This window comes from Triticum urartu, chromosome 7A (assembly GCF_056163025.1).
Source record: "Triticum urartu cultivar PI428250 chromosome 7A, HENAU_Tu73, whole genome shotgun sequence".
NCBI classification, from domain to species: domain Eukaryota; kingdom Viridiplantae; phylum Streptophyta; class Magnoliopsida; order Poales; family Poaceae; genus Triticum; species Triticum urartu.
The window spans coordinates 8,989,446-8,998,485 of NC_141879.1; positions in this window are offsets into that span (position 1 = coordinate 8,989,446).

Here is a 9,040-nt window from a genome sequence, read left to right on the forward strand (position 1 = left end):
CCATTTATTCTCAATTTCTTGCCGATCATCGGGCAAGTCAAACAAAGTCCATACTTTGTTCTCATACATGGATCCCATCTCAGATTTCATGGCTTCAAGCCATTTTGCGGAATCTGGGCTCACCGTCGCTTCTTCATAGTTCGTAGGTTCATCATGATCTAGCAGCATGATTTCCAGAACAGGATTACCGTACCACTCTGGCGCGGATCTCACTCTGGTTGATCTACGAGGTTCAGTAGTATCTTGTCCTGAAGTTTCATGATCATTATCATTAGCTTCCTCACTAATTGGTGTAGGTGTCGCAGAAACAGTTTTCTGTGATGTACTACTTTCCAATAAGGGAGCAGGTACAGTTACCTCATCAAGTTCTACTTTCCTCCCACTCACATCTTTCGAGAGAAACTCCTTCTCCAGAAAGTTTCCGAGTTTAGCAACAAAAGTCTTGCCTTCGGATCTGTGATAGAAGGTGTATCCAATAGTTTCCTTTGGATATCCTATGAAGACACATTTCTCCGATTTGGGTTCGAGCTTATCAGGTTGAAGCTTTTTCACATAAGCATCGCAGCCTCAAACTTTCAGAAACGACAACTTTGGTTTCTTGCCAAACCATAGTTCATAAGGCGTCATCTCAACGGTTTTTGATGGTGCCCTATTTAACGTGAATGCGGCCGTCTCTAAAGCATAACCCCAAAACGATAGCGGTAAATCAGTAAGAGACATCATAGATCGCACCATATCTAGTAAAGTACGATTACGACGTTCGGATACACCATTACGCTGTGGTGTTCCGGGTGGCGTGAGTTGCGAAACTATTCCGCATTGTTTCAAATGTACACCAAACTCGTAACTCAAATATTCTCCTCCACGATCAGATCGTAGAAACTTTATTTTCTTATTACGATGATTTTCAACTTCACTCTGAAATTCTTTGAACTTTTCAAATGTTTCAGACTTATGTTTCATTAAGTAGATATACCCATATCTGCTTAAGTCATCTGTGAAGGTGAGAAAATAACGATATCCGCCACGAGCCTCAATATTCATCGGACCACATACATCTGTATGTATGATTTCCAACAAATCTGTTGCTCTCTCCATAGTACCGGAGAACGGTGTTTTAGTCATCTTGCCCATGAGGCATGGTTCGCAAGTACCAAGTGATTCATAATCAAGTGGTTCCAAAAGTCCATCGGTATGGAGTTTCTTCATGCGCTTTACACCGATATGACCTAAACGGTAGTGCCACAAATAAGTTGCACCATCATTATCAACTCTGCATCTTTTGGCTTCAACATTATGAATATGTGTGTCACTACTATCGAGATTCAATAAGAATAGACCACTCTTCAAGGGTGCATGACCATAAAAGATATTACTCATATAAATAGAACAACCATTATTCTCTGATTTAAATGAATAACTGTCTCGCATTAAACAAGATCCAGATATAATGTTCATGCTCAACGCTGGCACCAAATAACAATTATTTAGGTCTAATACTAATCCCGAAGGTAGATGTAGAGGTAGCGTGCCGACCGCGATCACATCGACTTTGGAACCGTTTCCCACGCGCATCGTCACCTCGACCTTAGCCAATCTTCGCTTAATCCGTAGTCCCTGTTTCGAGTTGCAAATATTAGCAACAGAACCGGTATCAAATACCCAGGTGCTACTGCGAGCATTAGTAAGGTACACATCAATAACATGTATATCACATATACCTTTGTTCACCTTGCCATCCTTCTTATCCGCCAAATACTTGGGGCAGTTCCGCTTCCAGTGACCAGTCTGCTTGCAGTAGAAGCACTCAGTTTCGGGCTTAGGTCCAGACTTGAGTTTCTTCTCTTGAGCAGCAACTTGCTTGTTGTTCTTCTTGAAGTTCCCCTTCTTCTTCCCTTTGCCCTTTTTCTTGAAACTAGTGGTCTTGTTGACCATCAACACTTGATGCTCCTTTTTGATTTCTACCTCCGCAGCTTTCAGCATTGCAAAGAGCTCGGGAATAGTCTTATTCATCCCTTGCATATTATAGTTCATCACGAAGCTCTTGTAGCTTGGTGGCAGTGATTGGAGAATTTTGTCAATGACGCAATCATCTGGAAGATTAACTCCCATCTGAATCAAGTGATTATTATACCCAGACATTTTGAGTATATGCTCACTGACAGAACTGTTCTCCTCCATCTTGCAGCTATAGAACTTATTGGAGACTTCATATCTCTCAATCCGGGCATTTGCTTGAAATATTAACTTCAACTCCTGGAACATCTCATATGCTCCATGACGTTCAAAACATCGTTGAAGTCCCGATTCTAAGCCGTAAAGCATGGCACACTGAACTATCGAGTAGTCATCAGCTTTGCTCTGCCAGACGTTCATAACATCTGCTGTTGCTCCAGCAGCAGGCCTGGCACCCAGCGGTGCTTCCAGGACGTAATTCTTCTGTGCAGCAATGAGGATAATCCTCAAGTTACGGACCCAGTCCGTGTAATTGCTACCATCATCTTTCAACTTTGCTTTCTCAAGGAACGCATTAAAATTCAACGGAACAACAGCACGGGCCATCTATCTACAATCAAACATACATAAGCAAGATACTATCAGGTACTAAGTTCATGATAAATTTAAGTTCAATTAATCAAATTACTTAAAGAACTCCCACTTAGATAGACATCCCTCTAATCCTCTAAGTGATCACGTGATCCAAATCAACTAAACCATGTCCGATCATCACGTGAGATGGAGTAGTTTCATTGGTGAACATCACTATGTTGATCATATCTACTATATGATTCACGCTCAACCTTTCGGTCTCCGTGTTCCGAGGCCATATCTGCATATGCTTGGCTCGTCAAGTATGAAGGAAATATGCCCTAGAGGCAATAATAAAGTTATTATTTATTTCCTTATTTCATGATAAATGTTTATTATTCATGCTAGAATTGTATTAACCAGAAACATAATACATGTGTGAATACATAGACAAACAGAGTGTCACTAGTATGCCTCTACTTGACTAGCTCGTTAATCAAAGATGGTTATGTTTCCTAACCATAGACAAAGGAGTTGTTATTTGATTAACGGGATCACATCATTAGTTGAATGATCTGATTGACATGACCCATTCCATTAGCTTAGCACCCGATCGTTTAGTATGTTGCTATTGCTTTCTTCATGACTTATACATGTTCCTATAACTATGAGATTATGCAACTCCCGTTTACCAGAGGATCACTTTGGGTACTACCAAACGTCACAACGTAACTGGGTGATTATAAAGGAGTACTACAGGTGTCTCCAAAGGTACATGTTGGGTTGGCGTATTTCGAGAATAGGATTTGTCACTCCGACTGTCGGAGAGGTATCTCCGGGCCCTCTCGGTAATGCACATCACATAAGCCTTGCAAGCATTGCAACTAATGAGTTAGTTGCGGGATGATGTATTACAAAACAAGTAAAGAGACTTGCCGGTAACGAGATTGAACTAGGTATTGGATACCGACGATCGAATCTCGGGCAAGTAACATACCGATGACAAAGGGAACAACGTATGTTGTTATGCGGTCTGACCGATAAAGATCTTCGTAGAATATGTAGGAGCCAATATGGGCATCCAGGTCCCGCTATTGGTTATTGACCGGAGACGTGTCTTGGTCATGTCTACATTGTTCTCGAACCCGTAGGGTCCGCACGCTTAAGGTTACGATGACAGTTATATTATGAGTTTATGCATTTTGATGTACCGAAGGTTGTTCGGAGTCCCGGATGTGATCACGGACATGACGAGGAGTCTCGAAATGGTCGAGACGTAAATATTGATATATTGAAAGCCTATGTTTGGATATCGGAAGTGTTCCGGGTGAAATCGGGATTTTACCGGAGTACCGGGAGGTTACCGGAACCCCCCGGGAGCTATATGGGCCTTAGTGGGCTTTAGTGGGAAGGAGAAAGGGGCAGCCCAAGGTGGCTGTGCGCCTCCCCCCTTCCCCTAGTCCTATTAGGACTAGGAGAGGTGGCCGGCCCCCTCTCTCTCTTTCCCCCCTCAAGGAATCCTATTCCAACTAGGATTGGGGGGGGTGGAATCCTACTCCCGGAGGGAGTAGGACTCTCCTGGCGCGCCCTCCCTTGGCCGGCCAGCCTCCCCCCTCTAGTCCTTTATATACAGAGGCAGGGCACCCCAAAGAACACACAAGTTGATCCACGTGATCTATTCCTTAGCCGTGTGCGGTGCCCCCTGCCACCATAGTCCTCGATAATACTGTAGCGGAGTTTAGGCGAAGCCCTGCTGCTGTAGTGCATCAAGATCATCACCACGCCGTCATGCTGACGGAACTCTTGCCCGACGCTTTGCTGGATCGGAGTCCGGGGATCGTTATCGAGCTGAACGTGTGCTCGAACTCGGAGGTGCCGTAGTTTCGGTGCTTGATCGGTTGGATCGTGAAGACGTACGACTACTTCCTCTACGTTGTGTCAACGCTTCCGCAGTCGGTCTGCGTGGGTACGTAGACAGCACTCTCCCCTCTCGTTTCTATGCATCACCATGATCTTGCGTGTGCGTAGGAAATTTTTTGAAATTACTACGAAACCCAACAGTGGCATCCGAGCCTAGGTTTTATGGTTTGATGTTATATGCACGAGTAGAACACAAGTGAGTTGTGGGCGATATAAGTCATACTGCCTACCAGCATGTCATACTTTGGTTCGGCGGTATTGTTGGATGAAGCGGCCCGGACCGACATTACGCGTACGCTTACGCGAGACCGGTTCTCCCGACGTGCTTTGCACATAGGTGGCTTGCGGGTGACTGTTTCTCCAATTTTAGTTGAACTGAGTGTGGCTACGCCCGGTCCTTGCGAAGGTTAAAACGGAGTCTATTTGACAAACTATCATTGTGGTTTTGATGCGTAGGTAAGATTGGTTCTTGCTTAAGCCCGAAGCAGCCACGTAAAACTTGCAACAACAAAGTAGAGGACGTCTAACTTGTTTTTGCAGGGCATGTTGTGATGTGATATGATCAAAACGTGATGAGATATAAGTTGTTGTATGAGATGATCATGTTTTGTTGAAGTTATCGGCAACTGGCAAAAGCCTTATGGTTGTCTCTTTATTGCATAAGATGCAAGCGCCAAATAATTGCTTTACTTTATCGCTATGCGATAGCAATAGTTGCAAGAGCAATAGTTGGCGAGACGACCATGTGACGACATATTGATATAGATCAAGATGATGGAGATCATGGTGTCATGCCGGTGACGATGGAAATCATGACGATGCTTTGGAGATGGAGATCAAAGGCACAATATGATGATGGCCATATCATGTCACATATTTTGATTGCATGTGATGTTTATCTTTTATACATCTTATTTTGCTTAGTTGGACGGTAGCATTATAAGATGATCTCTCACTAAATTATCAAGAAGTGTTCTCCCTGAGTATGCACCGTTGCCAAAGTTCGTCGTGCCCAGACACCACGTGATGATCGGGTGTGATAAGCTCTACGTCCATCTACAACAGGTGCAAGCCAGTTTTTGCACACGCAGAATACTCGGGTTATACTTGACGAGCCTAGCATATGCAGATATGGCCTCGGAACACGGAGACCGAAAGGTCGAGCGTGAATCATATAGTAGATATGATCAACATAATGATGTTCACCATTGAAGACTAATCCATCTCACGTGATGATTGGACATGGTTTAGTTGATTTGGATCACGTAATCACTTAGAAGATTAGAGGGATGTCTATCTAAGTGGGAGTTCTTAAGTAATATGATTAAATTGAACTTTAATTTATCATGAACTTAGTCCTGGTAGTATTTAGCATATCTATGTTGTAGATCAATAGCTCGCGTTGTTGCTTTCATATGTTTATTTTGATATGTTCCTAGAGAAAATTGTGTTGAAAGATGTTAGTAGCAATGATACGGATTGGATCCGTGATCTGAGGTTTATCCTCATTGCTGCACAGAAGAATTATGTCCTTGATGCACCGCTGGGTGACAGACCTATTGCAGGAGCAGATGCTGACGTTATGAACGTTTGGCTAGCTCAATATGATGACTACTTGATAGTTTAAGTGCACCATGCTTAACGGCTTAGAATCGGGACTTCAAAGACGTTTTGAACGTCATGGACCATATGAGATGTTCCAGGAGTTGAAGTTAATATTTCAAGCAAATACCCGAGTTGAGAGATATGAAGTCTCCAACAAGTTCTATAGCTAAAAGATGGAGGAGAATCGCTCAACTAGTGAGCATGTGCTCAGATTGTCTGGGTACTACAATCGCTTGAATCAAGTGGGAGTTAATCTTCCAGATAAGATAGTGATTGACAGAATTCTCTAAGTCACCATCACCAAGTTAGTAGAACTTCGTGATGAACTATAATATGCAAGGGATAACGGAAACAACTCCCAAGCTCTTTGTGATGCTGAAATCAACGAAGGTAGAAATCAAGAAAAACATCAAGTGTTGATGGTTGACAAGACCACTAGTTTCAAGAAAAGGGCAAAGGGAAGAAGGGGAACTTCAAGAAGAACGGCAAGCAAGTTGCTGCTCAAGTGAAGAAACCCAAGTCTGATCCTAAGCCTGAGACTAAGTGCTTCTACTGCAAAGGAACTGGTCAATGGAAGCGGAACTACCCCAAGTGATTGGCGGATAAGAAGGATGGCAAAGTGAACATAAGTATATTTGATATACATGTTATTGATGTGTACTTTACTAGTGTTTATAGCAACCCCTCAGTATTTGATACTGGATCAGTTGCTAAGAGTAGTAACTCGAAACGGGAGTTGCAGAATGAACAGAGACTAGTTAAGGGTGAAGTGACGATGTGTGTTGGAAGTGGTTCCAAGATTGATATGATCACCATCGCACACTCCTTATACTTTCGAGATTAGTGTTGAACCTAAATAAGTGTTATTTGGTGTTTGCGTTGAGCATGAATATGATTTGATCATGTTTATTGTAATACGGTTATTCATTTAAGTAAAAGAATAAATTGTTGTTCTGTTTACATGAATAAAACCTTATATGGTTACACACCCAATGAAAATAGTTCATTGGATCTCGATCTTAATGATACACATATTCATAATATTGAAACCAAAAGATGCGAAGTTAATAATGATAGTGCAACTTATTTGTGGCACTGCCGTTTAGGTCATATTGGTGTAAAGCGCATGAAGAAACTCCATGCTGATGGGCTTTTGGAATCACTTGATTATGAATCACTTGATGCTTGCGAACCATGCCTCATGGGCAAGATGACTAAGACTCCGTTCTCCGGAGCGAGCAACTGACTTATTGGAAATAATACATACTGATGTATGCGGTCCGATGAGTGTTAAGGCTCACGGCAAGTATCGTTATTTTCTGAACTTCACAGATGATTTGAGCAGATATGGGTATATCTACTTGATGAAACATAAGTCTGAAACATTTGAAAAGTTTAAAGAATTTCAGAGTGAAGTGGAAAATCATCGTGACAAGAAAATAAAGTCTCTACGATCTGATCGCGGAGACAAATATTTGAGTTACGAGTTTGGTCTTCAATTAAAACAATGTGGAATAGTTTCACAAACTCATGCCACATGGAACACCACAGCATAATGGTGTGTCCAAACGTCATAACCGTACTTTATTGGATATAGTGCAATCTATGATGTCTCTTACCGATCTACCACTTTCGTTTTGGGGTTATGCATTAGAGACAGCTACATTCACGTTAAATAGGGCACCATCTAAATCTGTTGAGACGACACCATGTGAACTATGGTTTGGCAAGAAACCTAAGCTGTCGTTTCTTAAAGTTTGGGGTTGTGATGCTTATATGGAAAAGTTTCATCCTAATAAGCTCAAACCCAAATCGGAGAAATATGTCCTCATAAGGATACCCAAAGGAGACTGTTGGGTACACCTTCCATCACAAATCCGAAGGCAAGACTTTTGTTGCTAAATTCGGAGTTTTTCTAGAGAAGGAGTTTCTCTCGAAAGAAGTGAGTGGGAGGAAAGTAGAACTTGATGAGGTAACTGTACCTGCTCCCTTATTGGAAAGTAGTTCATCATAGAAATCTGTTCCTGTGACTACTACACCAATTAGTGAGGAAGCTAATGATGATGATCATGTAACTTCAGATCAAGTTACTACCAAATCTCGTAGGTAAACCAGAGTAAGATCCGCACCAGAGTGGTACGGTAATCTTGTTCTGGAAGTCATGTTACTAGACCATGACGAACTTGCGAACTATGAGGAAGCGATGATGAGCCCAGATTCCGCGAAATGGTTTGAGGCCATGAAATCTGAGATATGATCCATGTATGAGAACAAAGTATGGACTTTGGTTGACTTGCCCACTGATCGGCAAGCAATTGAGAATAAATGGATTTTCAAGAGGAAGACGGACGCTGATAGTAGTGTTACTATCTACAAAGCTAGAATTGTCGCAAAAAGGTTTTCGACAAGTTCAAGGTGTTGACTACGATGAGATTTTCTCACTCGTATCTATGCTTAAGTCTGTCCGAATCATGTTAGCAATTGCCGCATTTTATGAAATCTGGCAAATGGATAAACAAAACTGCATTCCTTAATGGATTTACTAAAGAAGAGTTGTATATGATGCAACTAGAAGGTTTTGTCGATCCTAAAGGTGTTAACTAAATATGCAAGCTCCAGTGATCCATCTATGGACTGGTGCAAGAATCTCGGAGTTGGAATATACGCTTTGATAAGTTGATCAAAGCATATAGTTTTATACAGACTTGCGGTGAAGCCTGTATTTACAAGAAAGTGAGTGGGAGCACTACAACATTTCTGATAAGTATATGTGAATGACATATTGTTGATCGGAAATAATGTAGAATTATTCTGCAAAGCATAAAGGAGTGTTTGAAAGGAGTTTTTCAAAGAAAGACCTAGGTGAAGCTGCTTACATATTGAGTATCAAGATCTATAGAGATAGATCAAGACACTTGATAAGTTTTTTCAATGAGTACATACCTTGACAAGATTTTGAAGTAGTTCAAAATGGAACAGTCAAAGA